This window comes from Nyctereutes procyonoides, unplaced genomic scaffold, assembly GCF_905146905.1.
Source record: "Nyctereutes procyonoides isolate TBG_1078 unplaced genomic scaffold, NYPRO_anot_genome, whole genome shotgun sequence".
NCBI classification, from domain to species: domain Eukaryota; kingdom Metazoa; phylum Chordata; class Mammalia; order Carnivora; family Canidae; genus Nyctereutes; species Nyctereutes procyonoides.
This window is the reverse complement of record NW_026575142.1, coordinates 1,020,419-1,045,343: the sequence shown is the minus strand read 5'-3', so window position 1 is coordinate 1,045,343 and position 24,925 is coordinate 1,020,419. Positions and strand designations below refer to the sequence as shown.

The 24,925-nt window shown below is 45.2% G+C and overlaps 1 protein-coding gene across 2 annotated transcripts in view; it reads left to right on the top strand.

The window, feature by feature from the left end:
* The window catches only part of GULP1 (GULP PTB domain containing engulfment adaptor 1), a 216,541-nt gene that overhangs the window by 56,820 nt on the left and 134,796 nt on the right, over positions 1 to 24,925 (top strand). Inside the window, exon 2 of one of the 2 annotated variants that reach the window (XM_055308305.1) lies at positions 18,133 to 18,261. The gene's annotated coding sequence lies outside the window, so the exon portion shown is untranslated. Of the gene's footprint in view, positions 1 to 18,132; positions 18,268 to 24,925 lie in introns of both variants that reach the window. The other variant, XM_055308304.1, reaches the window with a different exon arrangement.

The following is a 24,925-nucleotide window of genomic DNA, read 5'->3' as shown; positions in this document are numbered from 1 at the left end:
AGCATGACATGCTGTAATGCAGGGCAATAAAACACAAACTGCCTTCTAGAAATTTTATTGTGGAAGTTGATATTTCACTTTATTATCTGATTATAAAAATTGAGAGCTAAGTAGCTCAAATAACGGTTTTGGATTTAATATATCATGAGTAGTGTAGTTACCATGCCGCCGAAGGCTGTGATCATTCAACACAATCGTAGAATATAGCTCCTCTTCCATGGTGGCATAGACCTGAAAACCTGATTACTCCCCCCCCCCCAAATTCGCAATTGAAAGTGTTGTAAAGAGTATGTAAAGTGTATGTAAAGTGTTGTAAAGTGTATGTAAACATTCGTGAGAATGTTGTGACCATTAGATATCAATGGTTAATTACTATGTGCTCCACTCCAAGTGCGTTCTGGTCTGTAAATATATATGCCCGGACGCCCATGTCTTCATCTGTGTGAGTCATTCCCTCATCTCTTCGCCTATGACATCCCAGACGACTTTCTATCTAGTTACTTTCAAGAGACACTGATGCCTGTGCCTGACCTTAGGCCCCTTAAATTAGAAACGCGTAGCATCCAGGCACTTGTGCATTTTCAAAGCTCTTCGGGTGTTTCTGACATACAACAAGATTTGAAAACCATGCTTTTTGGTAGGAAGGAAGGAAGGGAAGGGAAGGGGAAGGGGAGACTTCGTTTCTTATGTTAGTGAAGAAAACAAGCAGTGAAAAAAACTGAAAATTTAAACTACTGATAAATGCTCAAAAGGAAAATAAAACAGGGTAAGAGAAGAGGGCGTGGCAACGCGGAAGTATTACAGTAGGGGTCAGGGATGAACGTCTCTTAGATGCGGTGACATTTGAGCAGAAGGTTGAATGATGGGAAGGTGAGCTCCGTGCAGGTGTAGGAAAGGGGCTCCGGCGAAGAGCCTGAGATGGAAATGTTTATGGCTTGAGGCAGAGCAAGAAGTCCTCTGTGGATGGAATGTAGGAGGAAGGAAGGTGGGAGGGGAAGACAGATGATGGAGACAGAGAGAGGGGGAGAGCCAGCATGGGCTAGCTCCCGTAGGGCCGCTCGGTCTGCGTGAGCAGCAGCCATCGGGTGACTTGATCTTATTTGCATTTGGTGAGGGTCATTCTGACTTTATCATTAATATCACTACAGAAGACATCACACATTTGGTGTCTGTTGTGATTTGTCAGATGTTCACACCTAAAGCAAATCGACGTAATTCTTTTTTGCAGATTAATTGATTGAGAAGAAAAACATATTGGGGCAATTGACGCTAATCCGCGCAGCTTTTAATGACTTGGTTTAGAAAGCAGGTTGGTGCTTATCATGCCTTTGATGTATGTATGTATGTGGTGATAATTACCCTGTTTTTTTTTAAGATTTTATTTATTTATTCATGAGAGACACACACAGAGAGAGAGAGAGAGAGAGAGAGAGAGAGAGAGAGGCAGAGACTCAGGCAGAGGGAGACACAGGCTCCATGTAGGGAGCCTGATGTGGGACTTGATCCCGGGACCCCAGGATCATGCTCCGGGCTGCAGGCAGGCTGAGCCACCCAGGCTGCCTGATAATTACCCTGTTCTAATGGGGGAGGAGACATTTCTTTTAGGAAAATGTACATGTCATTTATGTTCAATAAAATTTTTTTTCTTAATTCAGAGGGACTTAGAACAAAACCTAGTTTCCATCATGACTGCCTGCCTTTCCAGATTTAATTCTGTTTCCTTCCTAATGACAGCACGTTCTATATGAATACTGCTATATACCATCAGCTCAACTTTAAAAAAATAAAAATGATTTCATGGCTTCTTTATGAACCTAATTTTGTGAGTTCCTGTCTAGTTGTCAGATCCTCCTGCATTTCTGTCAACTACTTAGTTGTCATTATTGACTCATTTTCTGGAAATAAAATCGTTAATCATGAAACCATCTCCATCTCATTTTTCTGAGAGTATCATGACTAAAACTCTGGAGATACCTCATGAGAAAGTGTTTCCTTGATGAAATGAAATAAAGAATCATGTCATGATATACTCTGGGAGCTTCACAATGCATAGTATATAGTAAAAACGTGAGAAATACCATAGTAGAAACATTGTTTGGACCTATTTACCCAGTTTTCCAAGCATATTTAACTATAGCGCCCTTCTCTCTCTCTCTCTCTCTCTCTCTCTCTCTCTCTCTCTCTCTCTCTGTGTGTGTGTGTGTGTGTGTGAAACTTCGTATTTTATAGAATTAGTGTTTCTCAGAATTCATTTTGAGAAACGTGGTCCCACATATGTAGCTGACTTTTATTTTTGCAAGTGTTATTAATTGCTGTTGGTTTACTCACCTGAGCATGTTTATAAACAAAACAGTAGAAGATTTACGATCCTTTCCAACACTGAACAGATGTGAAGCTTACTCCCTTGTCGTTGCCTGTGGGACTTAGAAATAAACCTGCTCATCGTTTGTTGCTCGTTCTTCTAAAGTCTTAAATTTGATGCGTAGCTGACTTCAGGCTCATCACGAAAAGAGCAGCTTCAGCCCTTCTCGCCATGTGTGGAGATATTAAATGGTTGTGTTTCCTTCATAAGCCCCCGGACATTAGGGAACGTGGATCTTTTCACTCATTTCTTTTTCTATTTTCTTACTTAGAAGGCTTCTAGGTAATATGGGCCAGGAGAGTATGAACATTCTTTGCACAGTGGCTTTCCCCCCCAAATATATGAAACTTGAAGCCTGTAGAGATTATCACCGGTTACTTCTATCCAGTTAAAGGAAATAGAATATAGAAAAGGAAACCAGTGCCCAATAGGAAGAGGTTTCTGTCCAATCATCATCATTATCATCATCATCATCATGGATTGTAAAGACAGGTGACTCAATCTGCTGTCGAAGTTATTGAGTCCTCTCCCCTCTCTTAATTTCCAAGAAGCTATGGCAACATTATATTTTGAACCCTCTTCCCATTGCTCAGTATCTTTTCTATCGATATCATTGCCTGCCTTTTTTCTTCTAGGAAACACTGTTTTTGTCCATTTTGTTTGTGAGGATCCGTAATCATGAGATGTACTTGGCTTGGGTACATTGAGGCGCTCTTGGCTGTGCCTGGGTCGCCATGTGGGCTTCTGGTCTAGAAAGATACCGAGGGCCCCGTGGGCTTGGGTGTGCAGTGCAGGGACGTCGGGCACTGGGGAGCGGGCCCTGGGCAGGAGTTGTGGGGAGCAACAGCCCTGGCGGGGAGGGGCTGACCCCGACACACAGTGAGGTGTCTGCAGGCCTGAACCCCTGGAGGGATAGGAAATCCCCTGCAGAGCCTCAAAGAGGTGGTGGAAGAGGGTGTGCAGGTGGGTGACTCAGTGACGATGGACGTTGGGGGTCGTCGGTGCCCCAGGCCAGGCCAAGGTCCCAGGACGGCGCAGGTCAGGGAGGTAGTGGGCTGATCAAGGCCAGGGCTCTTGGCGCCTCCAGCGGTGGGACGGAGAAGACGCAGCAGGTGCAGGGGAGCAGGTGCAGGGCTCTCGCCGGGGCACCCCGCTTGGGGGGTGGGGTGGACGGAGCAGGTGCAGAGGAGCAGGTGCAGGGCTCTCCCGGGGGTGCCCTGCTGGGGGGGCAGGGTGGACAGAGCAGGTGCAGGGGAGCAGGTGCAGGGCTCTCCCTGGGGGGGGGGCGCCCCGCTGGGGGGCAGGGTGGACAGAGCAGGTGCAGGGGAGCAGGTGCAGGGCTCTCCCTGGGGGGGGCGCCCCGCTGGGGGGCATGGTGGATGGAGCAGGTGCAGGGGAGCAGATACAGGGCTCTCCCGGGGGTGCCCCGCTGGGGGGTGTGGTGGACGGAGCAGGTGCAGGGGAGCAGGTGCAGGGCTCTCCCAGGGGTGCCCTGCTGGGGGGGCAGGGTGGACAGAGCAGGTGCAGGGGAGCAGGTGCAGGGCTCTCCTGGGGGCGCCCCATTGGGGGGCGCGGTGGATGGAGGTGAGTGAGGGGAGGCGGGGCGCAGGCTGAGCTGAGCGATGTCGGCGTTTCCCTGGCTGCGGCCCTGGGAATGGCAGGCGTGAGGACAGGGTGACACTATGGGTCCTGCGGGTCATGTGTCCCACGCTTGTGCTGCGTGGAAGGTTGCAGACATGTCCTCTTCTGCACAGCGGGTCGGATATTGCAGTTTTCCAAGAGCTGCAGTGAAATCTTGACCTGGCAGCAGGGGGCTCCCTGTCCGGCGTTGGCCCTCCAGCATCTGCTGCGTTTGGGCGTGGCCCTGCCCCGGGTCGCTCAGGAGCGCTGCTGCCTGGCCTTGGAGGGTGCTCCTGGCTGCCCACCGCACCATCTGCTCTGTGCACCTGCTGCTACCCCCCTCACCCCCCACGGAGGCCTTGCTGCCCTGCCTCCGTCCTCTCCCCGCCCCCTCCCCTGCCCTTCCTCATCCCTCCAACCTTCCTTCTCCTTTTTCTCTGTCTCCTGCTTCCCGGCGACATGGTCTGACTTTGTAAGTACAGCAAAAATTCTGTACTTAATGTTTTATAATATAGGAAAAAGAACTCTTAACATATAACACAGTAATCTAGGGGAGATGGCCGGGCTTTCGTGGTGCTGGGGGACCCATAAAATTGAAAAGAAAGTATTTTTTCTGCTCTACCGATAGTCTATGAATACATTTAACTTCGCCTCAAGCTATAGAAAAAAAAACACGTACACACTGTTCCAAGCTCAATAAAGAAAAGACCGAAGCTCTAAATGAATCATGTGTGCTTTACTGTTCTTATGAAAAAGGGAAAGATCACAGCACAGATGCGCTTGTTTGCTGTTTGGTTTTGGATCAGCTTTAGGGGAATGGGTACCTACATGGAGAGCATCTCTTCTTTTTAGGAGAATATACGGTTTTCAGTTGCTTGCAATGCCTAACAAATTTGTGGGGCCGGCTTGTTCTTTTCGTCTCATTGGGTCCGTATGATTTTTTGAGGGTATATTAATTCAGTGGAGTAAGAAGATACTATTCTCAGTGTGTCGTATTTGAAGTTTCGTTCCTCTGCAGTTTCAGCAGCACAGGCCCTGCAGGTGGCCGTTAAGGCCAGAGAGAAGAGATGGTGGCGTGTTGTTCTTTGGCTGCAGGGCCGAGGCTCCTGTGAGTGCGGGCAGCCAGGCTGGTGAGGCCGTGGGTAATCGCAGCCATCCAGGGCGGCTGGCTGGGTCTTGTCCTGCTTGCCCCTAGGAGTCAGGTATCCGCTCCATGCCCCGTAGCCGAGGGCCTTCCGCTGCAGAGCTCAGGACGGAGAGCGTGTTGGTGGCCTGGTGTCCCGCGGTGGCTGGGTTTAGGGGTCCCCTGATGATCCAGCCTTAGCTCGGGTGCTCAGTCTGGTCTCCCCAGAGGGAAAGGAATAGGTGGAAAGCCTGAGGCGGGTTATCCTCCAGCAGCGGGATGGGGACAAGACCCTGGTGGCCTAGCTGTGTAGGCTCCCCACTGGGGGTGCAGTGGACGGAGCAGGTGCAGGGCTCTCCTGGGGGCACCCTCCTGGGGGATGGGGTGGACGGAGCAGGTGCAGGGGAGCAGGTGCAGGGCTCTCTGGGGGTGCCCCACTGGGGGGTGCGGTGGATGGAGCAGGTGCAGGGGATCAGGTGCAGGGCTCTCTAGGGGTGCCCCACTGGGGGGTGCGGTGGACAGAGTAGGTGCAGGGCTCTCCCGGGGGTGCCACACTGGGGGGCCCAGTGGATGGAGCAGGTGCAGGGCTCTCCCAGGGGCACCCCCCTGGGGGATGGGGTGGATGGAGCAGGTGCAGGGGAGCAGGTGCAGGGCTCTCCCGGAGGTGCCCCACTGGGGGGCCCAGTGGACGGAGCAGGTGCAGGGCTCTCCCAGGGGCACCCCCCTGGGGGATGGGGTGGACGGAGCAGGTGCAGGGGAGCAGGTGCAGGGCTCTCTGGGGGTGCCCCACGGGGGCATGGTGGGCGGAGCAGGTGCAGGGCTCTCCTGGGGGTGCCCCACTGGGGGGCCCAGTGGACGGAGCAGGTGCAAGGCTCTCCCATGGGCACCCCCCTGGGGGATGGGGTGGACGGAGCAGGTGCAGGGCTCTCCCGGGGGCGCCCCACTGGGGGGCCCAGTGGACGGAGGTGAGTGAGGGGAGGGGGGGCACAGGCTGAGCGGAGTGGCTGGTTTGGGTTTGCTGAGAAGTCACGTTGGCCCAAGGCGTGCAGCAGTAGCCGGCCTGGCCTGGCGCAGGCTGCCGCCTTGATAGAGCAGCGAATGAATGAGGGACGGCGCTCCTCCCTCAGTCCCCTCCACCTCCTTGCGTATTTCATCACCCCCCTCATTTACTTCGCAGATTTTCCTTTCAACTTAATTGTCATTTACTACTTTATGGGTTATTTTATTCCGCAGGTGGGACTTGAAAACGCAGAAGCAACTTGGGCCGGGAGTTAGGCTCCCCTGGCGATGGTGACGTGTCAGAGTAGGGAGGCTCCTTCAGGGTTAAGAACGAGCATCGCTTTGGTCCTGGGTGCGTCCCTTCTCCACAAGGTCCCTGAGGAGCTGCTCCCGGGCTGCACAGGCCACACTGGCCAACAAGCAGAATCGGGGGCCTTAAAACGTGAGCCCCGGAGTCCTTCAGGGCACGTGCACTTCTATTAACTGAGTGTGTATTTTATTACTGTCGTTGTTTGCTGGAGTTTGGCAAAGTGGCGCTGGGTGACCTACTTAGATTTTTTCTGTCTTCTAGGATTCCGTCTCCTTTCCTGCCCAAGTATCTCCTGAGCATTTACTGTGTATCAGGCACAACAACGGTGAAGCAATCTTTATGTAATTCAGCTGTACAGTAAGCCCGTGATTGCTGTACTTAGAATTCAGCTGGCAAGACCAAAGTAGGTCGGACAGAACGGTTTCCTTGATTAGGCAGCAATTTTCATTGGTGTACGAGCATCTGATATATTTTTCAGACTTCACACTGTGTCTGTTTTCTTCTCTAGTAGGTCTTCTTGGCAGTTTACTAATAGAAAAAAAATAAACATTATTTCATTTGGGAATAAGGAATTCGTAAGTAGAATCGTTTTCTCACATGAGCTTGCTTTAGCCATAATAGGTGGGGATTTTTCTTTAACAGTATTGCCAGTTGGCATAGTTGGCAAAAACAAAACAAAAAAACAACAAAACAAAAAAAAAACCAATAAAACAAAGAAACAGAACAAAAAAACAAAACAAACAAAACAAAACAAAAAAAAGAACAAAACAAAAAACTAAACAAAACAAACAAAACAACAAAACAAAAAACAAAACAAAACAAAAAAACGAAAAAAAACCCGAAAAAAATGATAAATAATACACAGGATTTTCACGTGCAGACTAGCGGGCTCTCCTCCAGTCGTGAACAGGAAATAAAAAGAGTTAGAATTCCTGAGTTGTGGTCTTAGCTGTGATGCTCATAACTCGTCTCTCAGTATCGATTTTCTTTTTGGTAAACGAAGGTCCCTGCATCTGGGACAGCGTTGTTTGGAAATCCGATGTCATTATCTTGGTGGAAACATTTTGAGAAGTTAAGAGGAAATCGCACATTCATCACCATCAGCATTGAACTAGTTTGAATAGATTCTTTAGACGTTAAGAATTAAGTCACGGACGCCTGGGTGGCTCAGTGGTTGAGCATCTGCCTTGGGCCCAGGTCGTGACCCCAGGGTCCTGGGATCGAGTCCCACGTCGGGCTCCCTGCATGGAGCCTGCATCTCCCTCTGCCTGTGTCTCTGCCTCTCTCTCTCTCTTTCTCTCTGTGTCTCTCATGAATAAATCAGTAAATCTTAAAAATAATAAATAAACAAGTTTGCCATAAAAAAAAAAAAAAGAACCAAGTTAGGTGCAGGTGCTTAGCAGTATGCACCTGACCTCGCGTCTACAAGGGACAGCTGAGGTCCACAGGCATGCCTCCTCCTGCCGGGTGGGAGGTGTGGTCGCGTCACCTGTGTCCCCAGCACCGCCCCGAGCGGGTTGGTAGTGTTCCTCTGAGGAGTAGAACTAGGCAGAGACTGGGCGGGAGCGTGGTCAGAGTATCGCGGATGGTTGTCACACACCAGCGTGCTGGATGCTCCAGAGACAGAGGAACGTCCGTCCCCTGGGCCCCAGGTCACTGTTTCCCTTGGCTTCATTCAGTCTGTGAGGCTGGAAGTCCTTGATTCCCTTCATTTCACTGTTTTTCCCTAAAATGGTTCTAGAACACGGGGGGGATGTGCTGTGGGTAATGTGAGCTTGCGCACCTGGGTGAAACGAAGTCTCCGTGGTCTGCAGAGCGTCCTGCGCTGGTCTGACAGCATTTCTATGCCCAGCAGAGAGGCATCGAGCCTGGCTTGCCTCATGCTCCCCAGGGGAGGACTTTGCAGGGGAGGCCCGCAATGGCCTTGTGCTCCCAGGGGAGGACTTTGCAGAGGGGAGGCCCGCTGTGGCCTTGTGCTCCCCAGGGGAGGACTTTGCAGAGGGGAGGCCCGCTGTGGCCTTGTGCTCCCCAGGGGAGGACTTTGCAGAGAGGAGGCCCACTGTGGCCTCATGCTCCCCTGGGGAGGACTTTGCAGGGGGGAGGCCCGCTGAGGCCTCGTACTCCCCAGGGGAGCACTTTGCAGAGGGGAGGCCCGCTGTGGCTGACTGAGCCTTGCCACGTCGCCGGGAGGATGCCCTCGGGCCAGCCACCTCTTCTCACTGCTCGGCGGCTCAGGAGTGAGTCCTTACGAGCCATCTTTGCAGAAACATCACTTGCAGCCGTGGACTCTGACGTCTCGTATTGGAAAAGGGGACTTTGGTTGTGATTTTTACTTTTTTAGCACAAGTTATAACTTCTCCTGCAGCGCATCCCTTGCCCAGTCGCCTGGCCCCCTGCCCGCAGGGTACTTCAGGCTCCGAAAGTGCTTCCATAGGCGGATGACTCCTCTGATAATCCCCTCAAGGGGGGACGCGTAGGTGTCATTAGCACCACGTGGCAGGTGCTCTGCAGGTCGCTGTGACCTAACTTCCATATAAAATATTTGTCCAACGAAATTAGACTCGACCTAATTTTGATGACATTTCCACACTTTGTACTCTTTTGATAAATCTGTGGGCAAAGGGAAGGCCTGGTCTATTTATGCTGAACCGTGTCGTTGGGTTCTGGAACGTGGGGAGATGAGGTTCAAATCAAAGGATCGTAGTCCTCTTTGCTCACAGATAGGGAACTATCTTCATTTATCACAAAGTAACCGAAGAATAAAGGAAAAACTAGAGATCTCCTGGATGTTTTGTTCTTTTCTTTTTTTCTTTCTTTTTTTTTTTTTTATGAGGATGTTTTGTTCTATTAGTAGAGAGAAATAACTCCCTACGGATGAGGAGAACGTGTACTGGAGACTGAAGAGAAGGAAGTGCGTAGCTTGGGTCAATATAACGCTTGCTCAGTATTTTATTATTTTTTTAAAGATTTTATTTATTTATTCATGAGTGACAGAGAGAGAGGCAGAGACACAGCAGAGGGAGAAGCAGGCTCCGTGCAGGGAGCCCGACGTGGGACTCGATCCCGGGTCTCCAGGATCACGCCCTGGGCTGAAGGCAGGTGCTAAACCGCTGAGCCACCCGGGCTGCCCATTGCTCAGTATTTTATGTTTTCATTTGATAGCGTAGAGTCTATCCTGTGGGGTTTGGGGAAGGAGCGATTCAAACATATAATTTAATGTACGGCCTCTTTCTTCAGTGATTATGGTTTATTGAATTCCATTTGAGATGGAGCTAAAAAGTCTAAAGAGAGCGGGACACGGAGGAGGAAATTCTAGGGAAGGATCCGGAACCTTTGGAGAACGATGCTTATTTAGATAGTGTATTACATTGGAACCCACTTATGAAAAAAGGAAATTTTTTGCTTTGTTTTGTTTTAATGAAGGAAACGGGAAGAAAAGTGAGCTGGGGTACGCTAAACTTTTCTTTGTAGCCGACGTTTATTTAGAGAGAACTTCTCGGTGCTGTGTGATATTTTGTGCACTGAGTCTTCAAAACTAAATTGTGGAATTGTGGATCCGGGTATCTGACGTAGCCTTGTTGAGTGTCCTATAAAATAAAGTTGGGTTTAGTTTTCCAGCTTTTTTTTTTAATTTTTTAAAATTTATTATTATTATTATTATTTTTAATTTTTCCAGCTTTGTAAATGCTGATAGTTCAAGTCTTTATTTCTGATAGGCCATTCCGATACCGCACAGGAGATACCACATCCTTATCAGATAGGGAAACGCTATGAAAGGTTCCAGTGTCAACATAAATAATTGCCCTGGAAACTTCTGTGAGTTAGTAAGGCCCCGTGTTTGCTTAGGTGATGTCTTTATGAGAAGCTCAAAAAAAAAAAAAAAAAACCAAAAAAAAAAACTAAAGTTTCTTATTAGAGGAGAATCAGGTACAAATAATCCTATTCAGCTGCCAATCAGGTCTGTATTTGCTTTTATGTAGGACGTAACATTGATTCATTGGGAATGAAGAGATGTTATTCATCTTGTGTAATTTTTTAATTAATCAATGCTCCACGTCACCTAATGCATATCACATTAGTGAAGTTGTTCATATCCAGCCTGAATCCATTTATTCACCGGTTTCATAAATCAATCACATTTATGCTGTCTTCAATAGAAATTAAGATGTGATTTAATATAATGCTCCAGTCTAAATGTAATTGAAGGCTATATTATATCATTTTTTTAAAGAGTTTATTTATTTGAGAGAGCGATTGAGCAAGCACCCCGCTGAGCAGGGAGCCCGACGTGGGGCTGGACCCCAGGACCCGGGACCATGACTTGAGCCAAAGACAGACGCTGAACTGACTGAGCCCCCCAGGTGCCCCCCAGGTACCCTTATATCATTCCTTAAGAAAACATCCTCAAAAACAAAAACAAAGCAAATAAAAGGAAAACAAACATTTTAAACTATGTAATTTCTGCCCCTTTTAATTCTTTTTTTATTTATAAATTTATTTTTTATTGGTGTTCAATTTGCCAACATATAGAATAACACCCAGTGCTCATCCCATCAAGGGCCCCCCTCAGTGCCCATCACCCAGTCACCCCCACCCCCACCCACCTCCCCTTCCCCCACCCCTAGTTCGTTTCCCAGAGTTAGGAGTCTCTCATGTTCTGTCTCCCTTTCTGATATTTCCCACTCATTTTTTCTCCTTTCTCCTTTATTCCCTGTCACTATTTTTTATATTCCCCAAATGAATGAGACCATATAATGTTTATTTTGATATTTGTGGGGTGCTTGGGTGGCCCAGTTGTTTAAGCATCTGCTTTGGGCTCAGGTGGTGATCCCAGGGTCCTGGGATCCAGCCCCCCACTCATTCTCTCTCTCTCAAATAAATAAAATAAAATAAAAAGTTATTTACTTGAGAGAGAGGGTGGGGGGAAGGGTCAGAGGGAGAGGGAGGGAGAATCTCCCAGAGATTCCCCACTGAGCGCAGAGCCCTGGGCCCACAACCCTGACATTGCACCCCAAGCTAAAATCAAGAGTTGGGCCCCCCCGGTGCCCCTCTGTCCTCTTAATTCTTAAAAACCTACTGAAGAGTCATCTGACCTTCCATGTCCTTTTTAGCTTCTAACAACAGCAGATACCTTTAAAACACCAAAAGAGTAGCTGAATCACGATTCTATAGGAAATTTTTTCAATGTATCTTTCCATTCTTTGGCTCATTATTATTTTACACTGTTAGCTCAATTTAGAGAAAGTCCAATGAAAATGCAATGAACATATATTATACGTTAGTAAATGGCATATATTCAAGTGATCCTTTGCTTGAACTTGACAGAAAACCAATTAGAATTTGGTTAAGCAAAACGAAATATAATAAATTACAATATGGTTATATTATATATAATAATATATAATAATAATATATACATAATATATAATATATATAACAACCAATATGGTTGTTGTAATTTAAAGTTCTAGAGTGATGCTTCAGGCAAGGCTGAACCCAGGCTCTCAGATATTTGTTTCTCTCTCACAGCTCTGTTTTTCACTGAGTTGAATTCATTTGAAGGTTGGAAACTTTCTCAGCAGTTTTAGAAAAAGGTATTGACTTGATTCTCCTTATTTTAGCCTAGTGCACATTTCCATTCCCGAATAACTAATTATGACTCGGGGGACCGTGCTCTCATTGAGTCTTGGAACTAGCTCTGGGGCCACCGTCAGTCAAACACAACTGCCAGGAAGAGGGGAAGAAGTGTCGGGAACCCAGGATCTCCTAACACAGTCATGAGAATGCAGTTTTTTGGTTTGTTTTTTGGTTTCTTTTCCCCTGGGGAAGTGATGGCAGGAAAGCACAACGTGTTTATATATGTGTATACACTGAATTAAACGAAGAGTGAAATGTGTGCTGTTATGTGAAAACACCATGGAGCAAAAAGAACACCAGTTTCGATGGGACGCGGATATTTCATTGATCAGCATAAAGGATGAGTGCAAAATCTTGATACTGAAAATGTTGGACTGGCCGAAGAAAGACCTTTAAACGGAACCAATTGACATAAAATACTTGTGAGGAGAGCATCTCAATTTCCTCTTCCGTAAGATAGTAATTGTTTGGTTAAGAGTAGATGCATTTATATACTTTTTGTGTGTGTGTGCTGAATTATGTTGATACGGAAGGTTTTCTAGATTTTATTGGGCAGTGCTTGTATAATTTAAGTTAATTATATCCAATTTTGGTGATATTGCAGTTAGTTTAGAGATAAGGATGAATATAACTCTCCTTCCCCCGCCCCCCCCGCCCTTAACTGTGGGAAGTTGGAACGCTGGATTACAGCTCGCTGAAATTTGCCTTTAAATACATTACATACTTCATAGATATTAGCATGAATAAAATTAAACTCCATAGGACTGGAAAAATTAAACTAATGACTTTTTATGTAACCCAAGTTAATGAATGTTTGCTGCCCTAATTTTTTATTATTATTATTAAGGAATCAGCCATAGTTTCTTGATTACCTTAATTTGAGCAGCCTCTATTGTGTGGCTATTGACCAAAATGTTTAATAATAAGAGCCTTTAGGGGATCCCTGGGTGGCGCAGCGGTTTGGCGCCTGTCTTTGGCCCAGGGCGCGATCCTGGAGACCCGGGATCGAATCCCACCTCGGGCTCCCGGTGCATGGAGCCTGCTTCTCCCTCTGCCTGTGTCTCTGCCTCTCTCTCTCTCTCTCTGTGACTATCATAAATAAGTAAAAGTTAAAAAAAATTAATAAGAGCCTTTATTCAGTAGGTGCTCTATTTACACAAACATTGAAATACCTTTATATGGTTTTACAACGTTTTCAGTAGTAAGGTTTTTCAAGAATTAAGGGTGGATTTTAGCATAGTGTTATATAAATATTTTCTTCAGTCTCCTGAATATGTTGTGATATATTAAAATACTACAGTGAAGAACAGTAAGTTGTGATTCTGTTTTTTTGAGACAAAGGAAGGAAGGAAAGAAGAGTGCAGAGAAAATAAGGAAGAAAACAGGGAAGAAGGAACAAAGTACAGAAGGAACCTAAAATATGGAGAATATTTGGAAAAAAATCCATTTTTGAAGAACTTGGTGTTGAAATCCATATTTGCAGTATTTTAGAAATAATCCTAGTATTAGAACTAAGTAAAGATGATTAATTAAAAAATGAATTAAATGTATAAAATATACCAGACCAAGATAACCATTAATAAAATTCCTTGGCACCTTTGATAATGATTTAGCTGCTTTAATGCATTTTATCTGCTCGTGGCCATGGTCTTAATGCAAGATGACAGCAACTTACGGTATTTGGTAGGTAAATGTGTCACTGACATTAAGGAACTGAAAATCAGCCTTTCCTTACGTCATGAAGGAACTGAGTGATGCGTTTTCTGCTGATTTCACCAGAAAGGGTGACTGACTTGGTAATTGTTCTCCTGCTTCTTCTATCAGGACATTTTCCTGCTGGTGACAGCTTCAGAACGTCCCTGAGAGTTTCACGTCAAAGGCGGGGGAAAGAACTAGGTCAAATTTGTCTTGAAATTGGCGAATTTAAGGTTGTTATCGATTCTGGGATAGTTGGGCACGTGTCTTCTGTCGCTGTCTTCCCTCCGGATAGAGCCGGGCACGGGGACCGTGCGATGCCCACGGAGCGACCTCGTGCCTGTGGAGGGAGCCCTGGTCCGAGCCCCGCTGCAGGATGACAGCTCCGGGGGACGTCCCGGGGTGGGGGGGCCCTAGAGCCCGCTTCTCCGTGGCAGGTGCGCAGAGCCTGGGCGTTTGCACACACAGAGCCGCGCTGGTCCTGGGCGCCCGAGGCGCAGTTCGCGTGTCCCCGTCCCCCACGGTCCCCACGGCCTCCGAGCCAGGCTGGCTCCCAACGCCCACAGCGCCCACCTGACTGAGCCGCTCCCGACGCCCCGACCCCCGCCGTCCTCGGGCGAAACCTGGACTTCGCCGCCTGGTGTCCAGCGGCCTCGCCATATGGCCCTGCTCGCGGCCAAGGTCTCCCGCGGCCTTCCTGCGGGCCTGCCCGCTCCCGGCCTGCGGGTGGCCTGCCGTCTCCCCGTGGCTCATGGTGGCCCTGGGCCCACAGTGGCCTTTCCCAGGTCCCTGATACGACTCTTCCACCGGGTACCCGGCATCTGCCCATCCTGGCAGGTGGCGTCCCATCTCCTGTTGGCTCACGATGGCCCTGGGCCCATGGTGGCCTTTCCCAGGTCCCTGATATGACACCTTCTAAGGTGACGGCTTGCAGACTGCAGCCTTTGCAGCAGGACGTTCGTCCCTGGGCCCTGGTCCTCGGCTCGTGCCCCTGCCGCCTGCACAGCCCCCCCCACCCCCCTGCTGGCCCTCGTGGAGGAGGGTGTGGACCTTCCCCCCCATGCCCCACCCGGGGTGCCAGGTGTGCTCGGGGTGCTGCTGCTTCAGGATCACCCTCCGGCTCTGCACCCCTGCAGTGCGGGCCCGGTGAACGGATGGGGAGGGAAAGGGTGGCCCCGTGTCCCCATGTGGCCTCCCGGCAGCACATCCGGCCCCGGGCACCAGGCCACAGCGACCGACTAGACAGCAGCCAGGAAAGGTCCCCAGGCCGTGGACTCGGGGGCCGATGCCCGCTGGCCCACCTGGGTCTTGTCCAGGGGTCATCCGGCTGCCCGTGGACTGGTCCTGTCTATGCCACGGGGTCCTGGGCTGGGGAGCGCAGAGCCAGGGAAGAAACCAGGAGGCGGCGTGGGCACCAAGTAGAATTAAAGTTACTCTGATTTAACTCCATGACGATGGGTAAGCGGAATGAGGGACTCATAATGCCAGGTTTCGGCTTGACTAATTAGAACAAACCTTGTAGCATTTACTTAATTAAAATCACAGGACAAAGGGGAAAAAAAGGAAAAAAAAGGAAAATCACAGGCCCGAGGATCTGATCTTGTATATTTTGAATTTAGATGCCCAGACGGAATAAAAAAAAGATGAAGATCTAGGAAAACTGTTTTTTTTGCGACATTTTGTAACTTAGTTCGAGATATCACTGAATTCTTGGGGCTAGATATAAAAAGGAAGCATAGGGAGCAAAATGACTTGGAAACAGTTTTAAGATCCTGGTAATACTGGTTTCTATTTCATTTGATGACAAGTGGAAATACATCTTTGCCTGACTTGTTGGTTTTCGTTGGTTTTACTATGTATGAAATATTTAAAGATACCATCTGCATTAACAAATGGAAGCATCTGGTCATATTTCAGTGTCAATAAATTTAGTCTCTTAAACTAATACTGGTTTGGGGGGTAAAATGGTGGTTCTGGTAAAGAAGCAATTGGCTTCACGTAATTTCGTATACATCTTCAGATTTCACGTCAATATGTAATCGGGGTGGCAAAATAATATGAAATCGAGTGTATTGCATTCATATTGAAATTTTAAGAGACATTCACATTGGAAGCAAGATTTTATACTTTACAATATACATATACTCAAAAGAACGACTCTCATTTTTTTGCAAGAATATTTGAAAATGCTCTGTATGTGCACAAATCTAATGGTCTCAGGCACAGAACATAGATCCACTTCAGAGACGTGTCATTTTCTTGCAAGGAGGAAGACAGAAGTAGGCACAAGTGCATTCTGGTTTTTCGATGTGGGTATTTTAGCGCTCTTCTTTATTCTGTGACATTACATAAAGTATTCCAGGCTGAAAACATTCCCACAGCAAGCCTGGATTTCAGTCAATCTGAGACAGAAACACAAACTGTGGGCCTGTTAAGTTGAATTAACTGCTTTACGGAAAATATTCAGTTTCCTATAATATTTTGGAATGGGGTTTTTGTGAACAGCCTGGTTACTTATGTTATCTTGGATGATTTCTTTCCTATGTATTTCCCTAAGACCAACATTTGCACAAAATAAATAGAGAAATTATCATCATGCTAAAAAAGAACTAATTTTCTCTCCCCCTTTTCTCCCTTCTCCCCAAGACAAAAAAAGAAAAATGATCCAGTTAAGTCACTTTGGAAACCATGGCGTAGTTTCCTGGTTACCTTTTACCGTGTCCTGTTTGAGTTCTGAAGCTGCAGATACGTGGTGATGGGGCCTTTACGTTTTGGGGGAAGAGAGAATGAATCCTATCATGTGTAGAGCGAAGACTCAGTAACCGCGAAGGGAGAACCATGTGATTTTACTAGATCATAGCATCACTGGGCTGATAGACTTGTTTTCACTATAATCATAAAATATCCATTCTTGGACTTAAGATATACCATGCTCATATTTTATTTTATTTTATTTTATCTTATTTTATTTATTTTATTTTATTTTATTTTATTTATTTTTTATATTTTATTTTTATTTTATTTATTTATTTTATTTTATTTATTTATTTTATTTTATTTTATTATTTTATTTTATTTTATTTTCCATGCTCATATTTTAATTCTAATTTTACAGTCCTTGTCTGTTATGGTAGATGTTGTTGATGATCTAAAAACCCTTTCCTTCAGCATCTCCCAAGCAGACCTATTTACTTGAATTATTACTGTAGAGTTTTCCCCTGGGGCCACTCAAACTAAGACCCTTTCTTGTCTTTCTAATGTTAGAAAATGAATGGGAGGGATCCCTGGGTGGCTCAGCAGTTTGGTGCCTGTCTTCTGCTCAGATCGTGACCCTGGGGTCCTGGGATCGAGTTCCACGTTGGGCTCCCTGCATGGAGCCTGCTTCTCCCTCGGCCTGTGTCTCTGCCTCCTTCTCTCTCTCTCTCTCTCTCTCTCTCTCTCTCTCGTCTCTCATGAATAAATAAATAAAATCTTAAAAAAAATGAATGGAAATGGCGTGAACAAATAGGTGGACTTCAAAAGAAAATGGTGGCTAAGGGGGAAAAACATAGTGTTGAGAATATTTAGATGGCTTAGATACAAAGGGGCAGAAATAAAATATTTGACATCTGTCTTTAAGTCTCGTCTTTGAGAAAGTCAAAAAATAGAGATCTTGCTTTACCAACGGCCTGTATCAAAGCTCTGGAGGGAAGTCGAACAAAAGAGTGAGCTATGCTTTCGTATTTTTGCCAAAGCAAAACAGAACAGCAGGTTTAGCAAGAGGAGATACTACCCTGTGAATATTTTTGCTAATATTTGAAATTTATATCAGAGCTACATTGGAAATGACCAAATTGAAGGAAGGCATAATTTGTGTTGCGTCTGGAAAGACTCTTTCCTTTCCCCCGTCGGAATAAAAGATGTGAAAATCTTGATCAGCTGCTGCGTTTGTTCTCAGAGAGCGTGAGAATGAATAGAAGGATGAGTTCCCTAAATGCTTCTCCATGGCAGTGGAAGTGGAACGAGAGTCTAAATAGATCAGCGCTTTCTAAGATCCTGTTTCATCTCCTTAATCGGGGCAGACTGTGCAGTTGGTTGGTTTAATTAGCCAATAAGCGAGGAGGGGCCCGTCCACCAGCCGCGGGCCTTCCCCGGAATGCCAGGACCCGAGCACTTAACTGATTACTAGCGATGTTGGTAGCTGACCTTGTCTGGCCACCTGTGACTCTGTCTTTTCAAAAAAATTACATGCTTTGCCATTGGCTTTTCTGTCAGGTGACTTTCTTGGACTTTCACAAGAAACATAATTAGAATTTTAGAATATGTGTCACAAGCCCTGAATTGAAATAGACTTAACCTGTAATTATTGGTTGACTCTACTGAAGCCAATTTTAATTTTATTTTCAGTCATACGTGATTTCCTCTGCTACACATGGGAGAGAAAGTGATCGAAGGACTCAGATGGCAACTGTATGATTGAAGCCATCTGAGGTCAAGCACCCGCGTGTTCTTTCAGCGGTGTCTGAGCGCTCCCAGGTAAGGGTAAGTGACCGCCTACATATTTCCCACCGTTTTGAAAAAACATTGGAGACTAAACAATGCTTTTATTTTGTACCAAATATTTAAAAAGTTAGTTTTATTGCAGAATATGATAAAATACATAAAAGCAAAATAAAATTAAAATCACAAATGAGCCTGTTTTTCTAAAAATAACTTCTTGGGGGTGGCCTGAGTGGCTCAGTCAGTTAAGTGCCCGACTCTTGCTTGACCCTGTCAGGGTCGTTATCATTTTGTTCATTTTGTTCTATATCATTTAACGTTTTGTTGGTTTTCCTCTTTAAACAAAGCTGGGAAATGCATTCTTTGTTGAATTTCTTTATTTTCCTAACAAATCTATTTTATTTTGAGAATACGAATTAATGTTTTATATTTTTCTTTGTATCTGTTTATATAGACAAATGATTTTAAAATATTGCTTAGATTGTGTTTATTATTCAGGTAATATCTTTATAGATAAGTTGGTATGTACATCACTTATTTCGCATTGGTAGAGTTAGTAAAATTAGCATCACTGGCTCAATGGCTATACTATTCCAAAGGCTTTTTATTATTTATGAACTTATCTCTAGAAAGTAGTAATGAGTTACAGTTTTCATTAACCGTTTTTGAAAGTGTTTGTTGATCTATGACTTAACACGTTTTCATTCAAAGAAATTCCAAAACAAAACCTGGTTTATGTTGAAGAAAAAATTCAAAATTAATATTTTAAATTTTACTTGTAAGTAATAGCATCCTCTGCTCCCATATATTCAGCCAGTATATCCCTTACATAACTAAGCACAAAAGCACATGTATATGCGTGGTCTTTCTACACTGTTTAAAAATACATTCCTTATAAATGATAGCAAATATATTGTATTCAATTAGTATTTATTGAAAGTTTATTATTGAAATAAGCCTAAGCACTATGATGGTTTGATTATTATTGGTGGTGGTGGAGGACATTAAGAGCAGGAAGGTCTAGAAGTATTTTCTTACCCCTTTTAATTTTCAATAAAATGGGGCAAGACGAGAAACGTATTTCAGTTCCTTAGGTAAAAGTAGAACGTGCTGGGTGCCAAGAACAGCTCACGGATGAGAGACCGGTTGAGTTGCACTTTTTAGAGTAGGTACAAGTGTGGCGGGCGCTCGTCTTACTGGAGGCCGAGGTGGAGCAGATACACAGTTGAGAAAGAGAGGCAGGTGGTCAGGAAATAGGGAAGATTAGGTGGGTACCGCAGGGTGATGGGCCGTACTTTGCGTATATGGATTTCTGTCCTTCGGCGTTTATGTTTCGCCATGTGTGATGAAGGAACAATTGCAGGGGAATGAGGTGGTCCATGCAGTCTTTTAAGGAGCTTGATACAGAAGTGACGTGTGCATTAGACTGGTGTAGGGAGAGCAAACCCAAAGGAAGGAGAATGATTCCTAGGCTTTTCCTTCCCTTTTCATCAGCATTTGTTAAATATCTGCTATTTGCCAGGTACTTGAGGAACTTGAGCAGCTGTAGAAAAAAGATGAAGACATAATCTCCATTCCTGAGGAGCTCGTAGTGCAGGGGATGAAACATGCAGGACCAGCCAATGAATACAGTACACCATGATAGTGTGACGCTTGGCTCATAGTTTGTAAAATGGTTTCATTTATTTATTGGAGAGAGAAAGAAAGAGAGACAGAGCACAGGACATGGGGGTGGGGGGCAGAGGGAGAGGGAGAAGCAGACTCCCTGCAAAGCAGAGAGCCCATCACAGAGCCGGATCTCAGGACCTTGAGACCATGACCTGAGCCAAAGGCAGGCCCTTAACCGAGCCACCCAGGTGCCCCTAATTGAATCACATTTTTCAAAAGACTAATTGGTAATTATGCAGAGATGCAGCTGCTAGATTATCAACTGATGGGATTTTCCCAAAGACATCAAATCTGATGAAGGTTACCCAGGAAGCAATGTTTCTAGACGTTGGAAGAATTCAAACAAGAAGCAGTAGAAATTTTATCTAGCCTGAGAGTAATGTCCATAAAAACCAAGGCAGTGCTTAAGTACTGGGAGGTTAAGGGGAGGGTCTTTTATGTGAGGCAAGAATGGCATGTTGATGGAATTAACAAAAATGGGGGAAATATGGGAAAAGTGAGATGTTTTTGTTGGTAAAATTATAGGTTTGGTTTCGGACACTGGGGATTTTTCTGTCCTCTCTCACTTCGTTTTGTTTTGTTTTGTTTTTTTGTTTATACTTCCATTGCAATTCCTTATATACAATTGAAGATTCATTTATTTATTACTTAAAGTGATTTGAATTTCCTTAAAATGAAAGTAAATGTACAATAAGGGAAAAAAACAAGTTACACCAAATAAAACATGAAATATGAAGTAAAGTTTAATAACCACTGTATATATAATTTAGCTCCAGCCTTTCCAGCGGTGGGAATGGATATATGTTCTTGCCCTAAAAGGTTAGCTAAATTTATTATAGGGTTCTTAGTGGAACGGACAGGAAAAGTGTCCTTACTACGTAGAGGTGTCTTAAATTTTGCATTGTTGAAAGGAAGGGAACACTGATGGTATCTAGTGCTAGGTCGGTCAGTTTGTGGAATTTAAGAATTCAGCTTCTCTAGGAAGTCTTTCCTGACTTCTGGGACCTGGATCAGATCCTTACTCTGCATGTTGTATTCCTTCACCCAGTTTACATTCCTGCGTCATACCATGCATTGTGGTCTTGCCTTTCGTTCCCGGAGACTCTACGATTCTTGAGGATGGGCTCCTCACTTATCATTACAGATATAGACTTAGATCTAAATAAAACCCACCACAATGTTAGTTTTATGGAGGATACTCCATAAATATTTCTTAAATGATAAATTGAATCATTTCTGTGGTTTGTGTTAATTATTGTTGACTTAGCTAGCCTTGATATTTTTGTGAACTCCGTGTTAGTTTTCTACTGCTGGATGATAAATCTCTTCAAGACCTAGCAGCTTGCTTGCTTGCTTGTTTGTTTGTTTGTTTGTTTGTTTATTTATTTATTTATTTATTTTAAGACCTAGCAGCTTAAAACAATCCTTACGCATTAGCTCATAGTTCCCGGGTGCGGTGGTGCTTCAGGCCCCAGGTCTGTCATGATGCTGCTGTCATGCTGTCAGCTGGAGCTGGTCATTGCAGAGCTCAGCTGGGGCTGAAGAGTCCACTTCCAGACTCCGCCATGGGGGGCGGGGGGGCTCTGTATAGGGCTGCCTCGTGATGTAAAAACTAGACAAGCAATCCAAGAGAGAGCACAAGTGAGCATGACCATGGAAACAACATTCCTTCACAACTGAATGTAGGAAGCGTCATTCCATGTGTAGTGAGTTGAGTGATGGCCCCCCAGAAACATATGTCAAGTCCTAACCTGTGGTACCTGTGAATGTGACATTTGTAAGGGTCTTCGAAGATGCACTTAAACTAAGGATCTTGAGTGCAAACAAGGATTAGCTAGATGAGCCGTAATAATCTACTGACGTGTGGCCTTAGGAGAGGAGAAAACCCCGTGAAGACAGAGGCAGGGCTGGCGTGATGCCGCCACAAGTCAAGCAGTACCACCGGGAGCCACCAGAGACTGGAAGAGGCAAGGCACAGACTCTCCCTGTGAACTCCTACGGGCAGTGTAGATTTCCTGACCCACCTTGATTCCAGTTCTGGCCTCCGAAACTATGGCACAATAAATTTCTGTTGTTTTACGTCACCCAGGTTGTGGTTATTCGTTGTAACAGCCACAGGAAACTACTAAAGTACTACTTCCGGAGTCTTCGGTACTTTAGAAGTGAGTCGTAGGTCCAGCCCACATTCAGGGCGGGGGATCGGGGAAGGGCATCAGTGTCAGGAGGCAGCTCGGAGGCCCCTGTCCCATCAGACTTCTAGATCCTTCCATTTGTTTGGTGTATCTGTGGAGATGGACCCACTTCAACAGGTCATCCCACATTCTTTGAAATCCTGTCTGATTAGAATTCTACCCCTCTGATCGTTTGTTATTCATTTCTTTCTTTTTTTTTTTATCCATTTCAATAGTCAAATTGGAAAACTTAGAGTCAATCTGAATCCTTTTTGCATTAATATGCATTACCTGGAGTTGGTTAGCCAGTCTTTTTCATCCCATTCCTTAAATTTTTCTCATTTATCTCCTTCTCTGCAATCTCTCTTCCACTGATTACTGGCTTCTATTATTTTTTCTAAACTAGCTGAATAGCTGCGAAGCTGTCAGACTGTTTCTGAGCTTTCCCCCTTCAAACCTTTCCCTGCAAAGAGGCTTTTGAAAACTCAAATAGGATTATGCTGCTCCCTTTATGTAACATTCTCAGGAAATAGAAGACCCTTGTGATCTGAATCTTGACTTTATAAAATTCAAGCTTCATCTTTAATCATTCCTTAATATAGATCAATAAAATTTCATAAAATTCTCCAAATATATTGTGTTCTTGTATTTTTGCTTGCCTTTGTCTCATGTTCTCTTTCTCCCCTAATGAAATAGGTGTTTGGTTGTTTTTGCAACTAGCAGAGTGTCTAATATCATGACTAGGCCAGAACAGGTTTTCATCTGTTGTCAACTAATGTTGTTGAAGACAGTTGAAGACAGAAGAGGCCTGACATCAGTAAAATGGCTAAATTTACAGATTAGCCTAAGATGGGAACAAATGAAAGAGAAAGAGAAACGGTGGACTAATCATGCGGGAAGACTGGGAAACATAGGGGTAGGTGAAGGCTCACGCCTCTTCCCTGTAAATGTGCGGAAGTAGAAAGTCAAGCATGTGGGACAGAAAGGGAAAGGTTAGTGTTTGGGATCACAAATGAGGCTAAGATTCCACGGTGAGCATAACGTAGTTTCTAGGTTTTCGGAGTATAAAGAGCCGCCTCGTCATGGACATTACGGTCTACCAGGTGGAGAGTGTGAGGAGCGACGGGTAGCCATTCAAGAGAGAGGAGCAGAATGAAGATGACAGAAATGTAACGCAACGTGAAGAAAGTAGCAGAAAGGAGCAAGAAGTATAATTTCTTTTGCCCTTTTCTGTTGTAATAAGAGGAGAGCACTTTGTCTGAAGAGAGTCTCTGGGGAAGTCCTTCAGTGGAGAGCTATTTCAGATCCTTTTTAGGAAATGCATTATGCTTTATCAGAACTTGAATACAAAAGAAAATAACCTTTAAGCCATTGAAGAAATTGAGGAAAACCCTTTTGCTGCCACTGACCTTTGGCTGCACATTTAAAATTTATGTTCAATGTATCAATATATGTACGTGACACTCCTGCTCCAACAATTAAAGATTTTCAAATTAATCTTTAATGACATTAGTTTTCACTTAATGATGAGGTTTAAGGGGAAAAATGCTCTATACATTTATGTAATCATAATCGGAATGAATGACTTCCTTATAAATTAATTGCTATTTGAATGAAATAGCGAAAGCTAGCAAAGCGATTCTTTATCAAAGATGTTGGTCTGTATGCTGCAAAGTGGTACACTATGGGCCTTTTAATGCAAACTAATGATTCCTGTTTTAAGGGTGTCACGTATTATACCAAAGCCTGTCCTTATTTAGAGGTAACATTCTTTATAAAATGTTTTAATTTGCTTTTTAGAGCATGATTTGCTTTGAGAAAATCTAGTTCAGTGAAAAATAAGCATTTTTTAGAAGGATAATTTTTATACGTAAAGATGATAATAAGTGAGGGAGACTAGGACCCTCTAATACGTGCCATGTGTGAAGAAATGGAAATGCCTGAGGGACCGAAGTTGGCAAGTCACGAAGCTCAGGTGGTACGGGCCACCAGGTAGGTGGCTCGACGGCCTCACCCGGACTTTCTGATGGGACGTCGACCCATGCCCGCAGCCAGCACTCTGCGGTGACCGCATCCCTGAGGGGGGGAGGGGTCTCTCCTGGGGATTACTGTTCCTTACTGTTCCCAGATTGCAAGGAATGGAAACTGGTTCTGGATTCCTTGAGCCATAAAGGGCAGCCCGCTGAAGGGCTGGGAGTCTGTTAGCCGAGTCAGAGGGTACTGAGCCAGACAGTTGTCAGCTCACAGCGGAGCCAGAACTGCCCGGGCCGCGGCCAGAGGGTCCCCGTGGAGCGCCCGCGGCCCGTCCTGCGTGGTGCTCTTCACCCGCCTGCACAAAGGGCCTGCGTGGCTGGCTCGGAATTGTTTGCCCTCTGCCGGCACCCCGGGCCCTTGATGGGCAGTTCTCTGCAGACTGTACTTGCCGAGAGGATAAGTTCCCAAAAGGCACTTCCAAGTTTTGAGACCAGGATGGGGACTGAGTATGGGTCAGTAAAAGCAGTGGATGTTTGGTAAAGCCCTTCTTCAGAACCGTCGTTTGAAAGCCAGCAAACTCCAACAACAACAGTATCTCAAATAATAAAGATTTTGCAGGGAAAATGAACATAGATTAAATAATAGAGTTGCTCAGGTTTCAGTAGAAACCTACGATTATGAAAAAGTCATTCTCTTTTACGCATGTTTATTAATTGCCTGTCTTATGTCGATTGCTGTACTTAGCAGTGGACCTGAAACTTTGAAGGAGTTGGTCCAGCGAGAACCGAAATACAGCAATTCATATATTGTAATAATTGTAAGATAAGAGGTGGGTTTCCTAGGGCTCCCATGACAAAGAGCCACAACCTGGGCAGCTTAAACCAACA